Genomic DNA, 27725 nt, shown 5'->3' with positions numbered 1-27725 from the left:
CTCCAGAACTATGCGAAGACACGACGTGGTCTTGGGAGACAGGACTAGGCGAGGCTATAGGACAGAACGAGAGACTCCTGGGCAGGACGAGGGAAATCCAGTACAGGATGAAGCACATGGACAGGACGAGGCACATGGACAGGATGAGAACATGAAGCCTTGACTTGGTACTCAGGAACAGCCGAGCGTTGGACTTGGAATGACAGGAACCTCAGAACCTTGGACTCGGGATGACAGGAACGCAGAAAACAGGTCATGGGGAGGACAGAAACATAGAGCCTTGGTCCAGAGCATGGGAACACGGAGCCTTGGACTTGAGAGACAGGAACACAGAGCCAGGACCCCTCCTTGGGAACAGGACTTGGGGCCAGGGCTCTATACAGAATGCTGAACACGACGAGATGGCTCCTTACACTAGGTAGTGACAAACAGCTGGACCTACCTAGCAAAGGCGTGGACACAGAGACAGTTCCAACTCAACAATAGACAGTTCCTTATCTTGACACAGCAAGGCTCCGGTCTTGCTCTGGTGTTAGAACTGGACAAGGTTGCAGGCAAGGCTCCAGACACAGGTTGCAGGCAAGGCTCCAGAAGGAAGCAGAAGGGAAGGGAACAGTCCAGCCTCAGGGTAACAGCAAAGATGGCCTGACTTACACCACAGAGGCAAGGACAAGATACTGACGAGTCAAACCAGCCCCCACACTTGAACCCAGGGCTACTTATATTCCCAGCCCCAAGACGAGCATCAGGTGCCTATGATTAAGTCCAACTGAAGCAAGGGACAGCCAGAAGACCCAGAGTCCGGAGTCCACGGACTGGACCGTGAACCGGAACACGGACTTCACGGACCGGACCATGACATAAGATCACTCAGATTTCCCGAATGCCAAGAGTCTTATCATGACTATTATATTCTGTCTTCAAATTTGACCTTCCAAAATGAACCACTTCAAGCTTACCTGAGTTGAAGTCCATCTACTGCTTCTCAGCCCAGTTCTGCATCCTATCAATGTCCTGCTGTAACTTCTGACAACCTTCCAGACTAACCACAACACCCCCAACCTTTGTGTCACCAGCAAACTTACTAACTCACTTTTCTACTTCTTCATCGAGGTCATTTATAAAAATCACAAAGAGGAGGGATCCCAGAACAGATTCTTGCAGAACACCACTGGTCACCGACCTCCATGCAGAATATGAACCACCTCCAAACGCCCTTTGCCTTATGTGAGCAAGTCAGTTCTGGATCCACAAAGCAAGCTCTCCTTGGATCCTATGCCTCCTTACTTTGTGAGGGAACAGTGATAGATTGAACTGAGGTGAGATTAAATTGAACATTCCTGGACTGTTTCGATGACTGTGGTTTCATGTTTACACTCTGTGCCTTTCGCTCAATTTTTCCTTTGCCTTCACATTGTTTGTTATGCTTTTTGCATTTTAGAGATTTAATGTTTTTTTGGATGGGTACATGTTTCTCTGTTTCATGGCTGTCTATGGGAGGGTGAATCTCAGAGTGAGGAATAAAAATCTTTACATTATGTCTCTGTCTAAATGTACAATGTACAATTATAGTAATTTATAACAAATAGTATATACAACAGGACAGTCAATACAACATAGAAATACAGTTGTGTCAGCATGAGTTAAGCAGTCTGATGGTCTGGTGGAAGAAGCTGTCCCAGAGCCTGTTAGTCCTGGCTTCTATGCTGCGGTACCATTTCCCAGATGGTAACAGCTGGAACAGTTTGTTGTTGGGGTGACTCAGGTCCCTAATGATCCTTTGGGCTCTTTTTACACATCATATCTTTGTAAATGTCCTGAATAGTGGGAAGTTCACATCCACAGCTGCACTGGGCTGTCCACACCACTGTCTGTTGAGTCCAGCGATTGAGGGAGTTGCAGTTCCCATACCAGGCAGTGATGCAGCCAGTCAGGATGCTCTTAATTGTGCCCCTGTAGTAAGTTCTTAGGATTTGGGGTTCCACACCAAACTTCTTCAACCACTTGAGGTGAACGAGGCGCTGTTTTGCCTTTTTCACCACATGGTCGGTATGTACAAATTACGTGAGATCCTTGGTCATGTTTACGCTGAGGAATTTAAAGCTGTTCACCCTCTCAACCCCAGATCCATTGATGTCAGTAGGGGCTAGCTTGTCTCTATTCCTCTTATAGAAGTTGTTCTGTCAGATATTCTGTGGTAAGATAGAACTTCAATGAATAAGACAGTTCGTGTCTATGATCTGAAGTTAATGAAAATAAATTACAATGGATTAAAAAGTTATTACTGTAAAACTATTCATTGGAATACTACACAGATGCAACAGATATTTTCCTATGGAAGTCCAACAAAGAGCTTTTAAAAAACAGTCTCTGTAAAAGAGAAATGCCATCTAGTGGAGTGGTAATCATGGGAGAGTCATCGTCGGAGTAGTCTGGAGTCAGAGTAGTAAGGCTTTGGTTCAATGGTGCTTCAGTGAGAAAAGTGGCAGCTAGGTGTTTCCTCTGTAACTCCAGAGAGAATAGTGGGAATGTCTAAAGAGACACTGTTCTGTTCTGGGTGTCAGATGCAGGATTTCCAGGAGGTTCTCAGCCTCCCCGATGGCCATGTCTGAACCAGGTGCTTCAAGATGAAGCTTTATACAGGCCCTGTTAGGGAACTGGAGCTGCAACTCAATGTGAAGCAGTGATAGATAGGGCCTACAGGGAGGTAGTCACCGCAAGGCTACAGGAGGCAAATAAATGGATAAAGTGACAGCTGGAAAGTGATGGTGGTGAGGTGATCATGCACAAAGAAATGGCAGATGAACTTAATGGGTACTTTGCATCTGTCTTCAATGTGGAAGACATTAGCAGTGTGCCAGACGTCCATGAATGTCATGGAGCAGAAGTGAGTGCCATTGGTACTACAAAGGAAAATCTGCTAGGCAAACTCAAAGATCTTAAGGCGGATAAATCACCAGAAACAGATGGACTACATCCCAGAGTCCTGAGAGAGTTTGCTGAAGGGATAACGGATTTCATTGGTCATGATTTTTCAAGAATCACTTGACTCTGGCATGATCCTGGAGGACTGGTAGATTGCAAATGCCTCTCCACTCTTTCAGAAGGGAGGACAGCAAAAGAAAGGAAATTATAGGGAAGTCAGTGGTTGGGAAAGTGTTGGAGTTGATTGCTAAGGACTTGGTTTTGAGGTACTTGGATACTAATTGCAATGCCCTGGTTCACATTTTTACTGTTATGCTGTAGGTAATTCATTTCGCAGTTCTGTCAGAGCAGTCTGTTCCGTTTTCAGCCTGTTTGGGTTATTGTTGAAGATAAGGGATGATGAGGATTGTGTGCCATCCAATTAGGATGATGGAACTGGAGGAGGAGGTTTTTTTTAGTGAGGGACACCAAGGTTGGTTTTGGATCTTTTGTTTGGTGGAAGATAAAGAGGGAAGACGCTGGGGAGAACTGGTCATAGGATAGCGACAGATCCTTCTAAGAAAGAGGCAGTAAGTACACAGCCAAGAGCAGAACTGTGAGTGCTCTGCACTCATCCTTGGATTCTGTGGGTAATAATGGAGATTTGTGAAGAACCCCTCCAGACTGAGTCATCCTTTGAATCACCTCCTCTGTTAGTATCTCCATTTAGCAAAGAAAGGAAGAAAGCCAAATAGAAAGAAAACCACGGCTTGTCTCAAACTTTCATTGCCTTTTGGGGCAAAATATAATGGAATGTGTGAAGAGGCATTACAGTACCATCCTTTGACATTGTGCTCAGTGGATAGGATGAATGGACAGTTAAGAAAAAAAACTACAAACTGAGTGAGGAAACTGAAGGGGAGCCTCCTGTCTTCTCCTATCATTTTGGATCTCCCCTTCCCCCTCCCACTTTCAAATCTCTTACGAACTCTTCCTTCAGTTAGTCCTGACGAAGGGTCTCGGCCTGAAACGTCCACTGTACCTCTTCCTAGAGATGCCGCCTGGCCTGCTGCGTTCACCAGCAGCTTTGATGTGTGTTGCTTGTCATTCATGGGAACTGATTAACATGCCATCAGCATTGGAAAAGTTAGCAGAGGAAACTGAATATACTCTTGATCAAACCCAATAAGCAATACCTAATTTGTCAGCAGAATTGTTGGGAGTCCATACACTGGCATTGCAAATCACATTGGATTTGGACTTTGTTTAATCTGAGAAAGGAGGCACGTGTACCCTGATCGGACAAGAAAGTTGCACTTACATACGAGATGAATCAGGAGAATATAACTCATATGACATTTCACATCGGAGAGGCCACCAGGAAGATTAAGGAAGTAGGAGACCAGTTCCACAACTAGAATCCCACTGGAAGTTTGTGTCCATTGGGGATGAAGGTGGGCTGCTGTCCTGCATTGTGGAATGGGTATTGGCATTTTAATATTGCCAGTCATCCTCCTGTGATTTTTGTGCAAGGTGTTTGGACCCATAGAAAAAAAATGGGTTTCTGATGATGCAAAATAGTAAACAGGGAGTTTTGCTTTCGAGAAGCTCTGAAACTGTATTATAATGTGAATGTCTGAAATAATTTTGATTACTATATTCTAAAGCAGAAGCTTATGGATGTATGATGTTGTCATATAATGACAAAAAGGAGGGAATGTGGAAATATATTCAATCCTTGAGATTTTTCATGTATTTAGACCACAAGACCATAAGATATAGGAGCAGAAATAGGCCATTTAGCTCATCGAGTCTGCTCTGCCATTTCATTACGGCTGATCCAATTTTTTTCTTAGTCCCAATCTCCTGCCTTCCTCTTGTATCATTTCATCCCCTGACCAATCAAGAATCTATCAACCTCTGCAAATAGAGGACTATGTGCTAAGGAAATTCTAGGCCGTTTCTACAGTAGGTTGCATGATCAGCTGATCCAAAGGTCCTGGAATGTACTGTAGATTTCTATGTTCTATGCTTAGATTCACCACTGGCTAAAAAATTCCTCCTCATATCCATTCCAAATGGATGCCCTTCTATTCCAAGAGCTGTGTCCTTTGGTCTTAGGCTTCACGAGAAGAAACATCCTCTTCACTTCCACTCTGTCAAGGCCTTATACAATTTGATATGTTTGAATGAGGTCATCCCTTATTCGTCTGAATTCTAATGAATTCAGGCCCACAGCTATCTAACACTCATCATATGACAAGTCGTTCAATCCTGTAATCATTTCCAGTTTCAGCATATTCTTTGTAAGATAAAGCACCCAATGTCACAATGGGGTGCTTGGAACGGACCCAAATGCAAGACACAGACACTGAAGTACAAGGAACAGGACTTGACTAGAGAAGGGACGTGACAGGATATAGGCAAGGAGCAGGGACAAGAACGCAGAGTTCGGCTAAGGAAAGTGGGACCAGGACTGGGAACCATGGACTAGGAAACAAGGCTTAGAGTCCGAGCCCAAGACTGGACAAGGACCCAGAACCTGGGTCTTGTCTTGGGCTTGGACCCCGGAACCAGGAAAGGACATGACATGGCTTCAGGACAGGGTGTGGCTGGGGACTAGAGGCCTGAGCTTGGAGACAGGCTGGGGTCTTAGCTCTTGAGGCTTGAGGCTTGGGTTCCTGAGTCTGGAGCTTGGCTGCGGGGTCGTCGAGGCTCGGGTTCCCGAGTCTGGAGCTTGACTGTGGGGTCGTCGAGGCTTGGGTTCCCGAGTCTGGGGCTTGGCTGCAGGGGGTCGTCGAGGCTTGGGTTCCCGGAGCTTGGCTGCGGAATCTTCATCTTGTAATGCGGAGGCTGATAACTCAGAGGCTGGAGCTGAGAGACCGACTGGGAACTGAACATTAACATAGAGCCGGGACTTGTCCTTCGAAAAGCCGGGACTCATCATTAACACGACACTAACATGAGACAGGACAGAACATAGACAGAGAGCTGGGACTCTTCCTAAGACAATCCGGGACTGAACTTCTCCACACCAAAATGGGACAGGTCCACCTGTTGGGTAATGGCAGGACGGCCAGATTTACCCAAAAGAGGCAAAGACAAGACATGTTCTCCTACAGGGCAACGGCAAGACGGCCTGCCTTAACCCACGGAGGCAAGGATAAGACAAAACATGACCCCCCACAGGGCAACAGCAAGACAGCCTGACTTACCCCACAGAGGCAAGGACAAGACAAGACATGACCCCCCATAGGGCAACAGAAAAATGGCCTGACTTACCCCACAGAGGCAAGGACAAGAAGAGACAAACACCAAAGAACAGCAGACAGTTCCATCTCTGCTCTGAGGTAGCTCCAAGTCTCAGTTCAGCCAACAACCTCAGCTGGCTACAGAAACAGCCAGATCCCTACTTAGCTCAGAGTGGCTGGCAGCCACTCAGCTGGCCCGAGCACAGCCAAATACATACCGCAAAGAGGACTCCTACACACTACATCCGGTTTGACAACCATTTCTTTAATAAAGTGCTTGAATTCCTGGCTATTGGCCAGTAAGCTCCTTGCATTCCATTGTAAAAGAATCACCATAATTAGTATTAACCAACACATGACACTTCCTGGCTTGACTGATTACTGAGGTTCTCCCTCACTTCCTCCCATGTCAGTCCTACTAACCCTAAATGGTTTACTGTTGCTTTTACTACCAGCTGAATTTTGTCACTTTTTGACTTTACCTCAGCAGTACTATTAATCACTCCTGCAATGAATGTTACTAGAGCCTTTTTGTCTACATAAATCCTGTCATTTGTTCTTTGTTGCATCTCTCGTATCCCTATTGCTCCCTGTTCATTAGGAGCATTATTCTGTTCTCTTGACATTCTTACAGCTTCTGCATAAGTGATCTTTCTTTTCACTCTTATTTCTTGAATTTTAGTCTCCCGTCTGACAACCTCACACCCACTATATGCAACATTATGAGCTCCTCCACAATTGCAGCATTTTGGTTGAACTCCTGTTCCGTACTTTCCATATTCATGATCACTCCCACATCTAGCGCATCTCCTCTGCCTTTTACAGTTTTTAGCCACGTGTCCAAACCTTTGACAATTATAGCACCTCAGTGGTTTTGGCACATACACCCTTACTGGGTAACTCATGAAACCCAGGAACACCTTCCTTGGCACTCTTTCTTCTTCAAATTCAATCAATACTGATTCACTTTCCTTTTTCACTCCCTCCTTTGTTGTTTTCAGTCTTTGAACATTCATTACTTTCCCTCTTTTGATATTCCTCTTTATCTCCTCCATATTTTTACTCATTGGTATCCCCGTGATCACTCCTTTACAACCACTATTTTGTGCTCCCACCCTCCCAGTGTATTCCACCTTGCATTTTCCTATCTCTTTTAGCTTGAGTGCTTTCTCAAGTTGTTCCTCATTCGCACATCTTACCAATAAGTTGCCATCATTAAGGACTTTTGCAAATACTATTTCCCCTATCTTATTTGTCAGAGTTGTTGTTAGCACAAACGGGTTAATTTTCTTCATATGTCCCTGAGCCTTCTCATTAAACCTAATTATGACAACACCTCCTCTCTGAGCTTGTTCATCTTCCTCACTTTCAGAGCTTTCTCCACTATCATTTCTTATTCTCTTATTCCCTTTGTCTTGGTTTTTATTCATCTGACCCCTCACTACCTCCTCATTCCCTTTATTTCTCCCTTCACAATAATCCACCTCTCCCCAGCGGCCTATCTCTGGTCCCAAGTCTCTATCCCTCTCCTTCTCCACTTTCTTTCCCTCAACTCCGCCTCTCATCTTGTCCGCCATTACCGGACCCACACGACCCCCTCCCAGCAATTTCCATTCCTTCCCCACTCTCTTTCCCTCAATAGGTTCCAAACCACATTCACGCATCAAGCAAAACACAGCCAGCCCCCTCCTCTCGACCGACAACTGTTGTCCCTCACCCCGTCTCCCAGGAGATTTGTCCCGGCGTTTGACCAACAACCCACACTGTCTGTCTGTATCTTGTTTTACGGTGGTTGGCATCCAGCTTAATGGTGCATTACCGCCACCCTCTGCTCCAGAATGTGCACTAGACATACATTCTAAATCCCTTCACCCAATCGCGCGCGCACACACACACACATATATATATACACAAACCTACACTTCACCCTCCCATCTTTGACCATCCTAGTATTCTATTCCTGTTTATTTGTCATATTCTATAAAAAAAACCCTATACCCCTTAAAAACGCTAAAAATACCTGGACTTGTGCTCTCTCACCCATGCCCAGCAACCCTCTTAATGTGAATTCCTGCATCCCCAATTCCCTTAATTTATTTCTTATCATCTCTCTCTGTATCCCATACTTCCTGCAACTCAGAACTACATGTTCTACTGACTCCTCTTCCTGACATTCCTCACACAATCCTGTCTGGTGTTTCCCTATCATTTTCAATGTTTTGTTTAATGCACAATGCCCCAGCCTTAACCTAGTCAACAGCCCACACTCAATCCCAAAGCTAATTATATTGCAAGCCCAAAGATGGGACTCAGGTGCCAATGATTAAATCAAACAAGGGGCAGCTGGAAGACCCAGAGTCCTGAGTCCACGGACCAGACCGTGAACCGGAATGTGGACTTTACGGACCGGACCATGACACCCAAACCTGCTCACAATACTCCACGTGAGGCCTCACCAGGGCCTTATAAAGTCTCAGCATTACATCCTTGCTTTTATATTCTATTTCTCTTGAAATGAATGCTAACATTGCATTTGCCTTCCTCACCACAGATTCAACCTGCAAGTTAACCTTTCATACTCCCAAGTCCGACTACACTTTAGTTTTCTTTTGTCATTTCTTTCCATTTTGGATTATAGTCAACCCTTTCATTTCTTCGATAAAAGTGCATGACCATACATTTCCCAACACTATATGTATTCCATTTGCCATTTCTTTACTGTCAATCGCATCATCCAATGGCAGCCAGCCAAAAGACTCACTTTATTACACTCTTTGCTTCATTCTCGAATCTTTCCTGTAATAATACCATGTTAAGCAGCCTCATCTGTGGTTCCTTGTCAAAAGCCTTCTGAAAGTCCAAGTACACATGAATCGATTCTCATTTGTCTATCCTGCTTGTTATTTCTTCAAAGAATTCCAACAGATTTGACTATGGCCTATTTTATCATGCGCCTCCAAATATCCTGTGACCTCATCTTTAATAACTGACTCTAACATCTTCCAACCATCGATGTCAGACTAATTGGTCTATAGCTTCCTTTCTGCAGCCTCTCTCCCTTCTTGAATAGTGGAGTGACATTTTCAATTTTCCAGTCTTCTGAAACCATTGCAGAATCTGGTGATTCTCGAAAGATTTTTATTAATGCCTCCACAATCTCTTCAGCCATCTTTTCTGAGTTTTACACCATCTGGTCCATGTGACTTATCTATGTTTTGACCTTCCAGTTTTGAAAGAGCTTCCCTGTCACACTGGCAGGGCATTGGGAGCAAAGGTGGACCCAAATGCCAGACACATCTTGTGAGGTTACTTAGATTTAGTTTATTGTTCGATACCAGGAGAGCTAGGCAGGAGCAGGACAAGGAATCAGGACAACTACTAGGCTGGGACCAAGGGTCTGGGCTTGGACTCGGAAATGGCTCCCAGAACTAGAGGAGACATGAAGAGGCTAGGGTATGGACTCCAAGCCCGAGACTGGGCAAGGACCCAGTACCTGGGTCTTGCCTCGGGCTCGGATCCCAGAACCAGGCATGGACATAACATGGGCTAGGGAGAGGAGGAACATGGAAAACAGAGCCTTGGTCTCGGGAGAGCAGGTACATGGAACTATGGACACATACACAGAACACAGAATTGGGACCCCTCCTTGGGTACAGGACATAGGGCCGGGACCCACACACAGAACAGAGAGCCGGGACCCCTTCTTGGGTACAGGACATAGGGCTGGGACTCATGAACCCCCCACCACCACGGGGCAATGGCAAGACAGCCTGCCTTACCCCATGGAGGTGAGGACAAGACGAGATAAGACATGACCCCCCCGTGGGGCAATGGCAAGATGGCCAGACTTACCCCACAGAGGCGAGGACAGGACAAGGCCAACACGAAAGCACACCAGACAGTACCTATCTAGCTCCGGCGATGGAACTAGACCAAAGAGCAGGCGGGGGCTGCAGACGAGGGCTAGAGGTGAGAAGGGCAGAGAAGGGATTCAGACAAGGGGGTAGGACAGCAATCACAGACCACCAGGGCCAGGACTTGACTCGGAACTGGGAAGCCGCCAGGGCCAGGACTTGACTTGGTACTTTTATGCCGCCAGGGAAAGGACTTGACTTGGTACTTGAATGCCGTCGGAGCCAGGACTTGACTTGGAGCCTCTGGGTAGTGGCGAGCTCTCGACTCTGCCCAGGGACAGTAGATAGCGGTTCTTGATTCCCTCCGGTGGGTTAACTGACGGATCCACCTCGGTGAGGAAACTTTGCAGGCTCGCTTTGGCAAGGTAACTTGACAAGGTTGCTCCGGTGAGGAAAGGCGAATTACCGGCACTAGCTTCAGGCGGAGAGTAGGCGTGCTCCGGCCAGATGACATCGGCACGCCGTACCTTGGTGACTTTGCAGACGCTCCTGCACCGAACGACTGAAAGCCAGAGACTATAAACTACCAGTTCAGCTGAGCGTTAATTGCCTCTAATCACCAAAGTTGAGGGACACGGGAAAACAGGGAATCAATGGTCCGGATCGTAACGTAAACAAGGTAAATTTAAAGGGACCTCAATCCGGACCATGACATTCCCCTCTAGTTGTCATAACTTCACTCACTTTATGCCCCCCACCCAGCACCGGGAGCTTCCACCATACTAATAGTATCTTCCACAGTGAAGACTGATGCAAAATAATTATTCAGTTCGCCCGCAATTTCCTTGTCCCCCATCACTAGCTCTCCATAATTTTCCAGTGGTCCAATATCCACTCATGCCTCTCTTTTACACTTCACGTATCTGAAGAAACTTCTGGTACCTTCTTTAATATTATTGGCTTGCTTCATTTTGTATCCCATATTTTCTTACTGTTGGTTTTAATGGCTTCCCAATTCTCTCACTTCTCACTAGTTTTAGCTCTATTATATGCACTTTCTCTGGCTTTTATGTTTTGTCATCTTTCCTTTAGAATACTTCTCCCACATTGGGACATATATATCATGTACCTACCAAATTGCTTCCAGAAATTCCAACCATTGCTGCTCTGCTATCATCCCTGCAGTGTTCTTTTCAAAACAATTCTGCTCAACTCCTCTCTCATACCTCCTTAATTCCGTTTACTCCACTGTAATACTGGCATATCTGACCTGAACTTCTCCTTCTCAAATTTTAGGGTGAATTGATCATACTGTGATCAGTTTCCCCTGTGGGTTCTTTTACTTTAAGCTCTCTAATCAATGAATTTAGATTGAACTGGATATGTAGAGACAAAGGGAGAAGAATGTGTCCACAGCTGTCAGAAACACTTCCTGCAGTGAACCATTTCTCCTGCCTTCTCCCATAAACTTTGACACCTTGACTAATCAAGAACCTATTAAGCTCCATTTTAAATATACTGAATGACTTGGTCTCCACAGCCATGAGGCAATGATAGCTGGTACATCTTTGGACTGTGGGAGGAAACTGGAGAATGAAGAGAAAACCCACACAATCCATGGGGAGGATGTACAGAGTCTCCTGATAGAGGACGTTTGGAATGAACTCCAAACTGTGATGCCCTGAGCTGTAATGGTGTTACATTAACCATACATTACTGTGGCACTCCAGACAATTTATGATTTAAGGAAGAAACATCTTTTGATTTAGCAATTTTTGTACTCAACGAGTTCAATAACTTCAGATCATAACACTACCCCAAACAGTGAGGCCACCCTCTCTTTGTTTCCATCAACTCCATGACCACTCTCTAATGCCTTTTGTTTATTACTTCTTCCTGCCTTCCATCTGACCATGTCTTCCCTCATCCTGCCTTACACCAAGTGTATGGAACCTCTCCTACAATCTCATTTGATGAAACAGCCCCTCCTCCCATCAACCACACAGGATGGTGAAAGGACGAGAAAGAAGACTGTGGCTGATACACTGTGATTGGCTGAAAAGCTGAAGAACTGAAGAGCGGCCTGGGCATGCTGAAATTTGGCTATAGCCACGTGATCAAGTTCAGGACTGGATCACATTTGGGGGTCTGTGTCAGGGACCCAGATCACAGCCAGGATCAGTGTCAGAGGCAGAGATCACTCAGGGTCCATGTCAGAGACCTGGTCCCTACAATCCTCAACATATCAGGCAGCAACTATAAAATGCAGTTCAGCAAGCCAGAAAGCCTTTTTAACAACTCCTCCCAAACCCATGGAGACCGCACCTTGCAGATTCAAGGGCTTGTTGACCGATCACAAACTGACCTTAAATCAGTCAATTCCCAACACAACTCATAAATCAGACAATTCATGACATGACTTGTAGCTGATTGACAGTTTGCCTCTGCATAAATATCACTGTAACTATGTTGATACCAGCCAGCAATTGACATCATGAATGCTATTGTTCGTTTTGTGCCAGTATTCACACAAACCGTAATTCCAATTTATAAAACCAAGATTGGGAATCTCCCTTTGGACGCAAGATTAATCCTTCTTCTCCCTATATTTGGCATAGGAGTGTAGGCTTCCCCATGAAAGTTACTCTCCAGAGCTCTTACATCTGAACCTCACCCCCATCACCTATTCTTATTTTCTTTCCTTTTCAGTTGACACTGTTGTGTTTCCATGTTGTTGCCTTGGGCCTACCTGGCTAACATGGCAGATTTTGTTGGCTCTGGTCCAAGGTAGCATCATTTTAGATCATAAAACCATAAGACGTAGGAGCAGAATTAGGCCATTTGGCCCATCGAGTCTGCTCTGCCATTCAGTCATTGCTGATCCATCTTTCATTGCCCTTCCCACAAGTAATGACTCATGGTTAGTATCTCTTTCTTTGTACTCCCTGAATCAGGCCATTTCAGACTTGTTGAGCAGATCAGGCAGTTGTGAGTCTCGGGTAACATCAGATCACAGTTACAGGATGCCCCCTTCATACATCTGCATGCTCTATCTTAACAGAGAACATCTCACACACAACTCCGTATTTGGAAATGATCTTTCGTTAATCCAATTGTCAGTAGGGGCCTCACTGCCTCACTGTGTCCACTATTAAGTGCTTTTATCCAGCTGTTCTTGAACAAAACCAGCTCATAAGACAGTCTCACAAAATGGAGGTTTCAGAACAGTCTCATTTTCCAGGATCTGTTTGTGGAGGAAGTCTTTCTTAGTTCAAACAACTGTCAACAAATTATAGTTTACCAAAAACCCATTTTTTTCGGTACTTACAAATTAGATACTTTCTGCGATCTCAATTATATACATTTCCTAATAGTCCTGATAAGAACTTATTAGATGAAATTGTTAATATGAAATCTTTTTATAATAGTTCAATATCCAATATCTATGATATGTTGATGGGTATGAGAAATGATTCTTTAGACAAAATCAAAAATTTTTGGGAACAAGATTTACAAACTTCAATTTCTGAAAAAACTTGGAATGAAATTTTTAAATTGGTTAATACTTCATCGTTATGTGCTCATCAATCCCTCCTACAAATTAAAGTGGTCCATAGGGCTTATATGACCAAGGATAAGTTATCTTGTTTTTATAGGGATATATCTCCCTACTGTGATTCGTGTAACAATGGAGAAGCTTCATTTATTCATATGTTTTTGACATGTGCAAGTCTTGAAAAATATTGGAAGGAACTATTCCAAACTTTTTCTGTACTCTTTAAAGTAAATTTTAAGCCTCATCCTTTGACTGCCCCATTTGGTATTGTTGGAAGGAAAGATATCATTTTGAAGACATCTGATCTGCACATTCTGGCTTTTACCTCTCTTATGGCTAGGAGGGCGCTTTTGTTTAAATGGAAGGATGCTGTTCCACCTAATTACGCTCAGTGGTTACTGGATGTTATGGAATGCCTAAATTTAGAAAAGATTCGTTGTTCAATTTCTGAATCTAACCAAGATTTTCAAAATTTGTTGGGGCCATTTTAAAATTATTTTCATTATCTTTGATTTCTCGTTGAAGTACAGGAGTTGGTTAATAGCATACTTTATTATCTGATAAGGTTTTTTTTTCATTTTTTTTCTTTACCAAACAGCTTCGACTTTGGTAGTGAGTATAGATTTTTTTAATATAAAATTATTTATATTCTAACATACAGATTAATCTAATCTATATGAATATAGGGTAAGGAGTTCATTAATGTGATTCAATATAATGTATCTGGTATTATATTTTTTCTTTTGTTTTATAATATGCATTTTCTTGGACTCTGTATTCTTCTATGTAGAAATTAATAAAAATATTGAAAAAGAAAAGAACAGTCTCCTAAAATGGTGAGCTCTATTTTTTCTACCATATGATTTCAGAGCATCTGCTCTACACCACAATGGCTACACCTTTCCAGTTAGCTTTTGGACGTCATCTTTCATCACATTCATGACCAGGGTAATGGAGCTTGGCAAGTTGAGACTCAAAATATAGCAGTTGCTCTGAGAGGAGGATGCAAGGATACATTCACTATTGCAGATGCAACTGTTCTTTGTTTTGTAATAAACTGAAGTTTAATTTTGGCATTCAGTGTTCTGGTTTTTTTCTTCCATTATCATTATTCAGATGTGAACAATAATTAGAGATGTCTGTAGTGATGAAACAATTACTGCTGGGTCTGAGGACTGAACCTTGTGGCATATAACACTACAGGAGAACCTTCATCACCAAGTGACAGAACCAGGGTCCGGTCCCATGGGCAGGGAAGTGTCCGGACGTAAGGTAGAGACTCAACACCACCTTCATGAGGACAGTCAGGAATCAGGGATCATAGTGTCCTCACCAGCGACACACACATCCTGTGAAGTGAATATAAAAGCTCTCCAGGGTCAAATGGGCTTCATCCCATTCACATGAGCATTTCTAAAGCTTCCTTCTTATAAGTAGGTCAATTAAAACATGAGACAATCTGCAAATACTGGAAATTCAAAACCGCACATACAAAATGCTGGAGCATCTCAGCAGGCCATGCAACATCTATGGAAATGCATTAACCAGTCAATATTTCAGGTCAAAATCCTGAATCAGGACTGGAAATGAAAAGGAGAAGTCAGCATAGGAAGCTGGGGGGAGGGGAGGAAGAAGTACAAGGTGGCAGGTGATAGGTGAATCCGGGAGAGTGGAAGAGGGTTAAGTAAAAAGCAGGGGAGTTGATTGTAAAAGAGATAAATGGCCAGAGAATGGTAAATTAGATAGGAGAGGACAGAACACCATGGAAGAAAGGGAAGGGGGAGAAGCATCAGAGGGAGGCAATGCACAGGTAAAAAGATAATGTGTGAGAGGGAAACAGTACTGGGTATGGTGGAGGGGGTGGGGAATTACTGGAATTTCATGAAATTGATGTTCACGCCACCAGGTCAGATGCTACCCAGATGAAATATAAGGTGTTGCTCGGCCAACCAGAGTGTGGCCTCATCCTGGCCATAGAGGCGACTATGGACTGACATGTTGGAATGTGAATGGGAAGTAGAATGAAATGGATGGATGGAAATATATTTGAAACCTTGAGATTCTTGTGTTTAATCCCATAATATAACAACATGGAACCTGTAAAATCGCATAATACTTTGCTGTATGCTGAGCGTGTATGTGACAGGAGTATTTCATGTTCTTAATCATTGTTTATTGTGTAACTAAGGAGAAATTGACTTTGTGAGCTGCAGCTGTATTGCAGAGGAGGAGTTGCCTACAAAACAGATAACAGCCAAAGTATATCCTGATAACTTGTATAAAAATCAAACTTTGTAAACTGCAAATCAGAAACAGCCTCCAGCCATTGAGGAGTGGAAATGCTTCTCATTATTGAGTGAAGATGATTCTCATAACTAGCAATAAACATGTCGCTGAGCAGATCCACTCTGTGTTTTTTGGATGACTGAATTTGGAAGTTCTGCTGAGTTCGCTTGTCTGGGTGCAGCAGCAGTGTGGGAGAGTCCTGGTGAATGGATTAACTGAAATAGATTACCGTAGTAGCAGTCACTGAAAAGTAAGTCTCTTTTTGCTTCTAGGGACTTCCTCCCACGGAATTGGACCTTGAGATTCTGTTTCACTATTGCCTTATACACTGTGGTCAATGTTATGGTCTTGAGTGGATCACTTTCTTTCACCGTGACTCTGACTGATTCAATAAGTTGACAGAAATGTTAAAAAGGAATGGGCAGTAAAATAGTCCACGTGAAAGAGATAAGCAAATGAATTGGATAGTTTAGTTTAAGGGACGCCTTGAGGTGTTGACCCCATTTCTGATGAATGGCTTGAGTTGGTATCAGTTGAAGGTTAGTGTCAGGGTCTCTTCGAAGGGTCAATCCAGTGTCTGGGATGAACTAAATTATTGTTAGCCAAAGACAGGCAGTTGTAATTGATCACCCCTAAATCAGTTTATGCACCTTGATTTTGGGAAGGTGTACTCAGTTCACTGGAGTATTCTCTTATTAATCTTTCTGTTGGTCCCTTAATGATCTAATATCTCCTCTTGACTTCCTGCTCCACAGTATCATCTGAAAAAAACATCCATTTTCATATCTCCCACGACTTCAATGGATAGAACTAGACTGAATGAGACAAAAGGAAAAGAAAGTGTCCAGAGCTGTCAGAACCACTTCCTACAGTGAGCCCATTCTCCAATCTCCTCCCCAGAAACATTGACACCTTGACTAATCAAGAACCTATCAACCCCTGCATTTAATACACCCAATAACTTAGCCTCCACAGCCATCTGGTATATCTCTCTGTGGGAGGACAGCAGGTAACCCAGAGAAAACCCAGCCATTCCACAGGGAGGACGTACAGTCTCCTTACAGAGGATGCTGGGAGTATCTCCCAATTCCAAAACCCTGAACTGTAAAAGTGTTACACTAACTGCTACAACACTGTGCACCCCAAATGATAACACCTATTTTGATTCAGCAATTTTTGTACTTAACAGGTTTAACAGATCATAACACCACCCCAGTTATTCCAGAAAACGAGCAGAGAGGCCACAAAGTTACCAAGTTTCCCTCAACTCCATGACCACTCCCTGATGCCTTGTACTGTCATCCTTTTGTTCATTACCCTCTCTTGCCTTTCATTTGATTATGTCTTCCTTCCTCCCATTCTGCTTTTCAGCAAGGGTATGGAATCTCTCCTACACTTGCATTTGATAAAACAGCCTCCTCTACCCTGCCCCACCACATGGGATGATGAAAGGATGGGGCAGAAGACTGTGGCTGATACACTGTAATTCCCTAAAATGCTCAGGAACTGAAGAGGGACCTGGACGTGTGGAACTTCAGACTCAGTTGCATGGTCAAGTTCTGCATTTAATCACATTTGTGGTCAGCGGCAGGTTTCCTGATCAGAGTCGGGGTCAGCGTCAAGAGACACAGATCACTTCCCGGGTCCGTGTCAGTGATCCATGTCCCCACAATTACCAACACACCAAGCAGCAACTATGAAATGCAGTTCACAAGTCAGAAGGCCTTTTTAACAACTTTTCCCAAACCCAGAAACACCACATATTGGGGGTTCAAGGGAGTTGTTGACCAATCACAAAAAAATCTGAAATCAAGCAATTCACAACACAACTCAGAACTTATTGAAAGTTCACCATTGTACAAATTTCACTGTAACAAACTTAATACCAGCTAGCAATTGACGCCATGAATGCTATTGTTTGTTTTGTACCAGTACCCATGCAAACCACAACTCCAATTTATAAAACTGAGAAAGGGGATCTCCCATTGGACAAATGACTAATCCTTATCCCTGGCTCTGGCATGGGGGTGGGCTTCCTTGCGATGGTTACTCTCCACAGTTCTTAAATCTGAACACTCTAACATCCCAATTCCTATTTTCTTTCCTTATTAGCTGACACCGTTGTGTTTCGCTGTTGTTTTCCAGACTCTACCTGGCTAACGTGTCAGATTTTGTTGGCTCTCATCCAAGGCAGCATTATTCTACTCCCTTCCCATAGGCAATGACTTATAATTAGTATCCGTTTCTTTGTCCTACCTGAATCAAAGTATTTCAAACCAGTTTAACCAGATCATCCAGTTGCTAGGCTCAAGTTACCTCAGTTCACAGACACAGGTTGCCATATTCATAAATCTGCATGCGCTATCTTACCGGAAAACACCTCACGCACAACTTCAGATTTGGAAATGAGCAGAATATTGTCAGGAGGGGCCTCACTGCCTCACTGTGTCCACTGTTAAGTGCTTTTATTCAGCTGTTCTTGAACAAAACCAGTTCAAAAGACAGACTCACAAAATAGAGGTTTCAGAACAGTCTCACAAACTGGCAACATCCATTCATTCCACCACATGATTTCAGAGCATCTTCTCTACGCCTTGATGGCCACATCTTTCCAGTTAGTTGTTGGATGTCACCTTTCACCACATTCATGACCCAGGTTATGGAGCTTGACATGTTGAGACTCAAAATATAGCAGTCACTCTGAGAGGAGCGTGCAAGAAAACTTTCACTATTGCAGACACAACTGTTCTTTGTTTTATAATAATCTGAAGTTTGGTGCCAACCTTCAGCGTTCTGGGCCAGGGAACTTGAAGTCATTGAAAGGATCCATACCATGTGAAAGGTCACGGATATAGGTAGGAAGGGGCTGAACCAGAGGTAAGCAGATAAAAGTTCAATGAGGCAGGAACAAGCAGAAACAATGGGTCTACCTGGACAGGTAGGTTTATGGATCTTGGGTAAGAGGTAGAAGCAGGAGGTGCGGGGTAAGGGAACTATGAGGTTGGTGGCAGTGGTTGGGAGATCCTCAGAGTTAATAAAGTCAGTGATGGTGTGAGTGCCATTGGTCTGGTGTTCCTTAATGGGGTTTTGTTTGAGAGGTAAGAAAGGTGGAAATGTCTGGGAGTTGTCGCCTGGCCTCAGCCAGGTAGACATCAGTTTGCCAGACTACTACAGCAGCCCCCCTATCTGTGGAATTGATCTTGAGATTAGGATTAGTGTGGTGAGAGAGTGGAGAGCAGTATGTTCAGAAGGTGTGAGGTGTGGTAAAGTTGAAACCATTGATTTCTTATGGGCTGTTGGCAATGAAAAGATCCAGAGCAGACAGACCAGAGGAGGAAGGTTGAAGATAGGAGGAAGGGTTATCAGTGTGGGCTGGAGAGTCCTTGTGATGAAGTAGGTGTGGAGATGGCAGTGGCAGAAGAAGAGCTCAGCATCATGGCAGGCACGTCATGGTTAAGCGATAGATTAGGAATTGAAATTGGAAAGCTTGGACTATTTTTGGGAGCACTTCTAGAAGTTCCTTTACTAACAAGAATGCTTTCATTTATAGAACGTCAAAGATGTTGTTCGGGACTTCTGACATATTGATTTTGAGTCTGATGTTCTTTAAAAAAAAGCTTTGATGCAATGAATGTTTTGTCATGCATATTGTAAATGGAAGAAAGTAAGGAGTTTTCTGGGAGCCCTGCTCCAGTTGATGATGTCACAAGTGCAGAGCACGGGTGGACCCAAAAGCAGGACACAAACACGTTTTGTAGCGTTAACAAGAATAGAGTTTTTTAAATCGTTATTAGGAAGGCAGGGAAGCAAGGATTGTACAGAGGGAGATCAAGGAGTGAGCAAAGCAGAAGCAGGAATAAGCATAGCAGGACCCGGACTTCGACTTGGAACTCGGGACTCGGACTTGGACTTGGAACTCGGAACATCACAGCCTTTATTTGGAACTCAGAATGTCAGAAACCTGGACTCGGAACTTGGAACATCGATGCCTGGACCTTTCTCAGACTCCGCACACAGAACACTGAGCCGGGGCTCCCCCTTGGACCCAGGACATAGAGCCAGGACTCTTCTTAGACACAGGACACAGAACACTGAGAGACAGGATTCCCCAACTCAGAGTAGCAGCAAACAGCTGGACCTACTCAGTAGAGACTAGAACACGAAGAGACAGTTCCCCACTCAGGGTAGCGGCAAACAGCCGGACCTACCCAATGGAGACGAGGACACGAGGAGACAGTTCCTAACTCAGAGTAGCGGCAAAAAGGCCGGCCCTACTCAGCAGAGATGAGGACACAAAGAGACCGTACCACACAACGATAGACAGTTCATACCTTGACCCAAAATGGCTCCAAGTAGTGACAAACCCTTGACGTGGCCCAGGAACTACAGACAGCAGCTTTAGTCCCGCTCCGGCAGATTAACTTGAGGTAGCTTAGTGGCTCGATCAGGCAAGGTAACAACAGGCTGGCTCCGGCGACTTACTGGCACTTGCTTTGGGGGAGAAGAATTCAATAGCTCTCGCGATGTAACTTGGCTTGTTCCAGCAGAGTGACTTGCTCACACTTGCTTCGGTGATGTCCAATGACGATCCAACACTGAGCAGCTGTAAACCCCACACTAAATACTGCTCATTCAGCTGAGACTCAAGTGCCTTTAATTACAGAGCCCAAGAAACACGGAGAAACAATGAATTAAGAAAAACAAGGAGCTAACGGACCGTGACAGTTGACCTCCCCAAGCAATGAAGCCTGTGAGCAGGATTCCCTCTGCCTTACAGAAACTGGTTAAGAAAGGTCATAACGTATCAAAGCACAAGCTACAGTTTGTACAACCAGAAGTTAATTGTCGAGGACACTCCCTATTGCAGGATTCCAGGTCATTGATTAAGACTCATATTGAAGCAATGATTAGAGCCCCACAGCAATGATTCATCAGAAAATGAAGCATTTCTGGGGAATAGTAGGCAATGCATTTTAGATATGTAGCTATTGTTAGGCGTCCCTAGAATATATCTCTTCCCAAAAGCATGGGAAGGTTAATGGCACCTCCTTTGCTTGCATCTTTGGAAGCAGCTCTATTATCATCTTTAATATCTCTATTTTGCCCTCCCAGGGTTCTGTTGAAGACCCTGACCTCGAGTTACACGCTGATTTTGGTTCTTTGCTGGAATGGGACCTGCTCTTGGGGTTTCACAACCAACCATTGTTGCTACAAACGCTTGGCCTAAGAGTCCGGCTTGGATTCAGAAGCCTGGGATCTCAGAGCTCTGGAGACAGGCGCATCGAGGGTCGGTGTCATGACAGGAGACCTGTGTGTCATTGGGAAGACTGAATATCTGCAGTTATGTGCCCAGGTGTTTGGGTACAGAGCTTGAAAAAAAGGGATGTGGTGGACTTTTAACATCGTAAACCAATGAGTTGTTTGTTATGTCTCCCCGCTCGCTAGGAAAATGGAAACACCTCTTTCTCCCTTTTTAAGGAGAGAGGGAACCTGTGATATGTCAAGCACCGGGTGAAACACGAAATCTTTGGGGTAACTGCAAGTCTGTGTCTCTGCTGTTACTTTGCTCAGGCTTGAGTGCTTGGTGACGGGTGCCGATGCTTTTTGTCCGCCGGTGGGGGCAGGGGGCTTGTTGCTTGCTGCTGCTTACGCACGGGAGGGGGGAGCTGGGGGGTGGATTTGGGGTTCTAACATTTAAATGTCGTCCATTCTTTGGGGAACTCCTTTGTTTTTCCTGGATGATTGTGAAGAAAAAGCATTTCAGGATGTATATTTTACACATTTCTCTGACAATAAATTGTACCTTTGAACCTTTGAAATGAAACTGCATATACTCTCGATCAAACTCAATTGACAGTATCTAAATTTTTGGAAGAATTGGTGGCGTTCTGTACAGTGGCATTGAAAATATTAATCTTGTTTTATCTAAGAAAGGAGGCACATGTGTCCCGAGTGGACAAGAATGTTGCACTGACACACCAGATGAATCAGGAGAATATAACTCACTTGACAGATCACACACAAGAGGCCACCAGGAAGATGAAGGAAGTAGGAGATCAGTCCCACAATTAAAATCTCACAGCAAGCTTGCGTCCATTGGGGATGATGAGGGGGTGCTGTCCTGCATTGTGGAGTGGGTATTGGTATTATAATATTGTCAGTCATCCTCTTGAGATTTCTGTGCAAGGTATTTGGACCTGGAAGAAGAGAGTATTAGAAAATCAGTACTTGTTATTGCAGATGAGGAAGAAGGGATTTTGCTTAGAATGTTTAATAACAGTGTGTTTTGCTGTCAGTTAAGTGTGTACCTGACAGGAGGCATGTAATGTCCTGATTATTGTTCATTGTGTTGTTACGTACCTCGTGGGTATCTTGTGACTTATGACCATGATGTGATTGAGTATCTTGTGAGCATGATGTAATTGTCTTGTGATGTGAAGTGATGTAATTTCCCCACCAGTGTGAAGTCATGTGATGACATGTTCCCTACAGGTATATAAAGGGGAAACACCTGTTGTCACGCAGTTTAGTTCGTCAGTTATGTCATTATGCCGCACATTCTTCTCACAACGCTTCATTTTAAAGTGGAGTTTTACTTTCTATTGTAAGATAAAATCGTTGTGTCAGCAGTTTCGCCAATCACTGCCAGTTTTTGTGTGTTGCACCTTTGATTTACCTTTACAGTCTAGTATTGGAGAGTGAAGACCTTACTAAAGTACAGGAACCCGAAGGGTTGAGTAAAGTTGGTGTCGTTCGGCAGATTTATAAAGGATCAACCTTATTGAATCTTCATTCAGTAATAGTGGCCTGCATCTGAGATAACCCTACAAGATCAGGAAGGTTTGTGCAGTGTTCACCATCCAGGAAAGAGGTCAGTTCCTTTAAACCATTTTACTTCCTTCGTCATGAATTCTTTGGGCAAGATATCTCGGCTGGGATCAGCAGTAATGTCACATCTTCAAAGAAATCAGTTTCAGGAAAGTCTCTCTATACTGACTGTATAAATCACTTGGATCTTCGAACTTACCACTTTAAGACTGTGTTTGAAGTTACCACTATAAGAACTGTTCCAGAATTGCTGTATAGCAGTTAACTTCCAGTTAAGTTAGTCGTTTGAATACTTTTCACTATTGTTGAGCAGAGTTTATGTTTGTTTATTAAACCTGACTCAATTCTATATTTCATTGTTGTGGACCACATAACAGTGTAACTAAGGGGAGGTTGATATATGATGTGGCCATGAGTACTGTAGCTGCTAAGTGGAGGAACTGAAAACAGTCATGGAATTGCTTGAAAACTTGTATATAAACCTAACATTATAAGCTGTAAATCAGAAGTAACCTGCCATCCATTGAGGAGTGGACATGCTTCTCCTTGCAAGTAATGAACAGGTCTTTCTGTAGATCCACTGTGTTTTTTTTGGTTCTTTGTTATAAGATCTATCAAATAGATACATGACAGAGATGATCCTTGAGAACTTTTCCAGCTCACTCAGCAACAGAAGATAACTCACGGTTCAGATGAATCAAAGGAGCGGAAGTTAACCCTTCTGTGTCTCACTTCAGTGTTCCACTCAGTCCTGCTGGAGGAATAGACGCATCAGGAACACAGTGAGAATTACAGGAAGCTGTATTAAAAGCTGCAGGGACTAAAAAAATAACCCAGTGGAGTCTCTACATAAGTGTAGACCGTGAAAAGGAGAGCACCCCACTGCATTTGTGATAAGGTTATGGTCGGTTTTCTCGAGTGTTTACATTCCCATTTTGGACAGGTGAGATTTGACTCAACAATAGAGTATTAACTGGCTGAAGACTCTGGTATCACACAGTACTGAGGAGAGCAGAAGAGTGTGTGAAATGTTTGATTCCACAGATCCCACACACACTGAAACATGGTTTCTCAGAAGGATGAAATGAGAATGGGAGAAGGGAGGGAGAAAGGTACGATGGACGATAAGGGGAAAACAGGGTGTGCAGTGCCAGAATGAAGGGAAATCGATATCTATTAGGGTATAACACTGTCACGCTCAACAGCTCCACCTATTAGAGGATGCAGTCAGAATGTTTACCTTCCTCCATTTATAAATACTGGATCCCCATAGAAATATTTCAGTTGTGATCATGAAGGTCATTTTACTAGGGTCTGCCTAGAACCCAGATGGGTTGGGAATAATTAGGATGTATCAGATGCTTCATTATCCCTGGAAAGTCAACCACATTATCCAGAATGTAATAAGCAGGGTGTAGAGGAGAATCCAGGACTATATCTGGATTTACCTACAGAGACTTTGGGTGCAATGTAACTGTGTCAGGCAGTTGCGCTGGAGTTCACAGCAGGGTGGGATGGTACAGGGAGACCCCTGGAAGAAACTGGGGTAGGAGACTGCCTTGTAAAGTCTCTTTGGGACACAGGAGGTTCTTGAATCACCCTAAACACACCCACATTCAGTGCGCCATTGGGAGACACAAGATACTATTATTTTATCTAGATTTAATGAGCATTCACAGTAGGGCAGTTGACTACACCACTGATCATACAGTTGGGAAAACTGAGTGTGGCCCAGTTGTGCTAATCAACTTGCCAACTGCTCAAAGACATATTCTGGGGAATGATTGTATTAGAAAATCAGGTTTATGTTGTGAGCTGATTAACTATGTTCTGTGAAAGGTATTTGGACCCATCGGAAGAGAGGATTAGAAAATGGGTTCCTGGTGGTACAGACTAGGAAAAGGGGATTTTGCTTTACTAAAACTCTGAGACTGTATCATTTTATGAATTTCTGAAATCACTTTGATTACTGTATTCTAAAACAGAAGTTTATGAAATTATAATGATGTCATGTAATTACAAAAATGAGGGAATATATTCAAAACATTGAGATATTTTTATGTGTTACTTTTTAATATGACAGAATGGAACCTGTATAATCCCAGAGTGCTTTGCTTTAACCTGTGTGTATGTGACAGGAGGCATGTAATGTCCTGATCATTGGTCATTGTGTAACTAAGGTGATGTTGATATATGATGTAGCCTTGAGTACTCTAGCTGCTAAGTGGAGGAGCTGGCTCCCAGAACAGATTACAGCCACAGAAATGCTTGAAATCCTGCTTTAAAATGAATTTTATATGCAGTAAATGAGAAGCAGCCTGCTCTCCATTGAAGGTAGGTGGTGTTTCTCCTTGTGTTGGGCACGTGGCCAAGTTGTTAAGGTGTTCGTCGAGTTGCCTCAAGGTTGCTAGTTCGAGCCTCAGCTGTGGCTGCGTGTTCGTGTCCTTGAGCAAGGCACTTAATCACACATTGCTCCAGTCCATGTGAGGAGTGGCGCCCCAGACAGACTTCCAATCTGTGCCTTGTAAGGCAGGAAAATGCCCGACGCAGGCCTCTCGACGTTCCCTCCCCAGCCTTGCAAGTAACACATATGCTTTGAACAGATCCACTCTGTGTTTTTTGGTTCTTTGTTATAGACCCAGCAAAAGATACACGATAGGGATGATCTTTGAGAAGACAGCAGCAGAAGATAACTCACAGCTGAGATGAAGCAAAGAACAGAAGTTAACCCTTCTGTGTCTAATGTCAGTGTTGCACTCAGTCCTGCTGGAGGAATAGGCATGTGTGAATTACAGGAGGTTATATTAAAAGCTGCAGCAGCTCAGCGAGGTAACCAGGTGGAGGCTCTGCATAAGTGTAGACAGTTGAAAGGAGACCATCCCACGGCATTTGTGATAAGGTTATTGTCAATTTTCCCAAGTTTACATTCCCATTTCGAGACAGGTGGGATTTAACTCAACAACAGGGTATTAACTGGCTTATGACTCTGGTATTGCACAGTACTGAGGAGAGTAGAAGAGTGTGTGAAATGTTTGATCCCACAGATCCCACACACACTGAAACATGGTTTCTCAGAAGGATGAAACGAGAATGGGAGAAGGAAGATGCATGCAACATGCCTCGACTATATACACGGAATATTATGCAGTACAACTACTACATACTGACTTTGTATGCTGAATAAATTAACTTTGAACTTAGCAGCTAAGATGCTCATGAGGTCCAGGTGCTGGATTTGGTTGTCAGAGGTTATTTGAGATGCACTCCATTGGGAGCATTTAATATGTAGTGGGAAATTATTTATACTATGGCTCCCAGCTGTAACAGCCTTATCAACCACTATGTGGCACTAGATGAATCAATAATGGTACATTTATCATGCAAGAATATCTCACACATCACTGCAATGTCGAGCAGAGAAGCTGGAAATCCCCTTCAGTGTGTGTGTTGTAACAGGAAATCTGAAATTATTTACACATTGCTGATAAACTTAACCCCTCAGGTTATGAATATAGCTGAAATTGGTAAACATCTTAAATGTCCTTTCTTATGTAGAAATTATTAGGCATTGTTCATATCCATGGTTAACGCTAAGTTAGGACTGTCTTCTGAACAAGAAAAAGTAATTTTATTTATTTAGAGATACAGCACAAACTCGGTTCTTCTGGCCCTTCAAACCACAATGCCTAGCAACCCCCAACCTACTGCGATTTATCTCTAATCTAATCACGCGACAACGTACGAAGTCCAATTAACTGACCAATAAGAGCATACATCATAGGAGCAGAATTAAGATATTCGGCCCATTTTGCCATTTTCCATCATGGCTGATTTATTATCCCTCTCAACCCTATTTTCCTGCCTTCTTCCCTTTAGCCTTTGACACTCTGATTAATCAAGAGCCTCTCAACCTCCACCTTAAACATACTCAATGACTTGACCTGCAGAGCCGTCTGTTGCAATGACACCTGGTACGTCATTAAACTGTGGGTGGAAACCAGAGGATGCAGACTAAACTCACACATTCCATGCGGAAGGTGTACAGGAACACCTTACAGAGGATGCTGGGATTGAACTCTGAACTCTGGAGCCCTGAGCTGTAATAGTGTCAAGTGAAACTTTGTGTCTTACAGAGTGAAGACTGATGGAAATTTTTCAATTAACATAACACACACAAAATGCTGGAGGAACTCAGCATCTATGGAAATGTAGATAATTAACATTTTGGGCCAAGACCCTTCTTCAGGGGAAGGAGGAAAATGCCAGATTAAAAAGGTGGAGGTGAGGGTAAGGAGGAGAGCTGGAAGGTGTTAGGTGAACCCGGGTGCGTGGGAAAGGTCAAGGGCTGGAGAAGAAACAATCTGATAGGAGAGGAGAGTGGACCATGGGAGAATGGGAAGGAGGAGAGAACCTAGGCGGAAGTAGTAGGCAGGTGAGAAGAAGTAAAAGGTCAGAGTGGGGAATAAAGGAAGAGACCTGTTGTAAATTGGGGGACAATTTCATCGTGCACCTCCACACCATCCAACACAAGTGGGACTTCCTGGTGGCTCAGCATTTTAATTCCACTTCCCATTCCCATTCCGACGTGTTGGTCCAAGGCCTCTCCTTCTGCCAAGATGAGGCCACCCTCAGGGTGAAGGAGCAACACCTTATATTCCATCTGGGTAGCATCCAATTTGATGATATGAATATTGATTTCTCCTGCTGATAGACAAATTCCTCCCCCCACTTCCTCTTTTCCCCACTTTGACCTTTTACTGCTTCTCACCTGCCTAATACACCCCCCGGGTCCCCTCCTACTTCCCATTTCCATTTAAAATGCCCTCGGCATTCCTTGTTAATCATGGATTGCTCTTCTTCCTGATGGAATCACTTTCTGTGATTGGGACACAATTCTGTTGAGAATTATGGAGCAGCTGTCTGAATAACTGTCATTGTCCATCTATTGATCTGTATGCCAGCTGATTTACTCAATTCCCCTTTGCAAGTAGACTGTCGCATCATTATCAATGTATTTGTTGTCATTGTCTTCATCTTGGACCTGAG

The sequence above is a fragment of the Mobula hypostoma genome, assembly GCF_963921235.1.
Source record: "Mobula hypostoma chromosome 8 unlocalized genomic scaffold, sMobHyp1.1 SUPER_8_unloc_6, whole genome shotgun sequence".
Lineage (NCBI taxonomy): Eukaryota > Metazoa > Chordata > Chondrichthyes > Myliobatiformes > Myliobatidae > Mobula > Mobula hypostoma.
Note: the sequence above shows the minus strand (reverse complement) of the source record.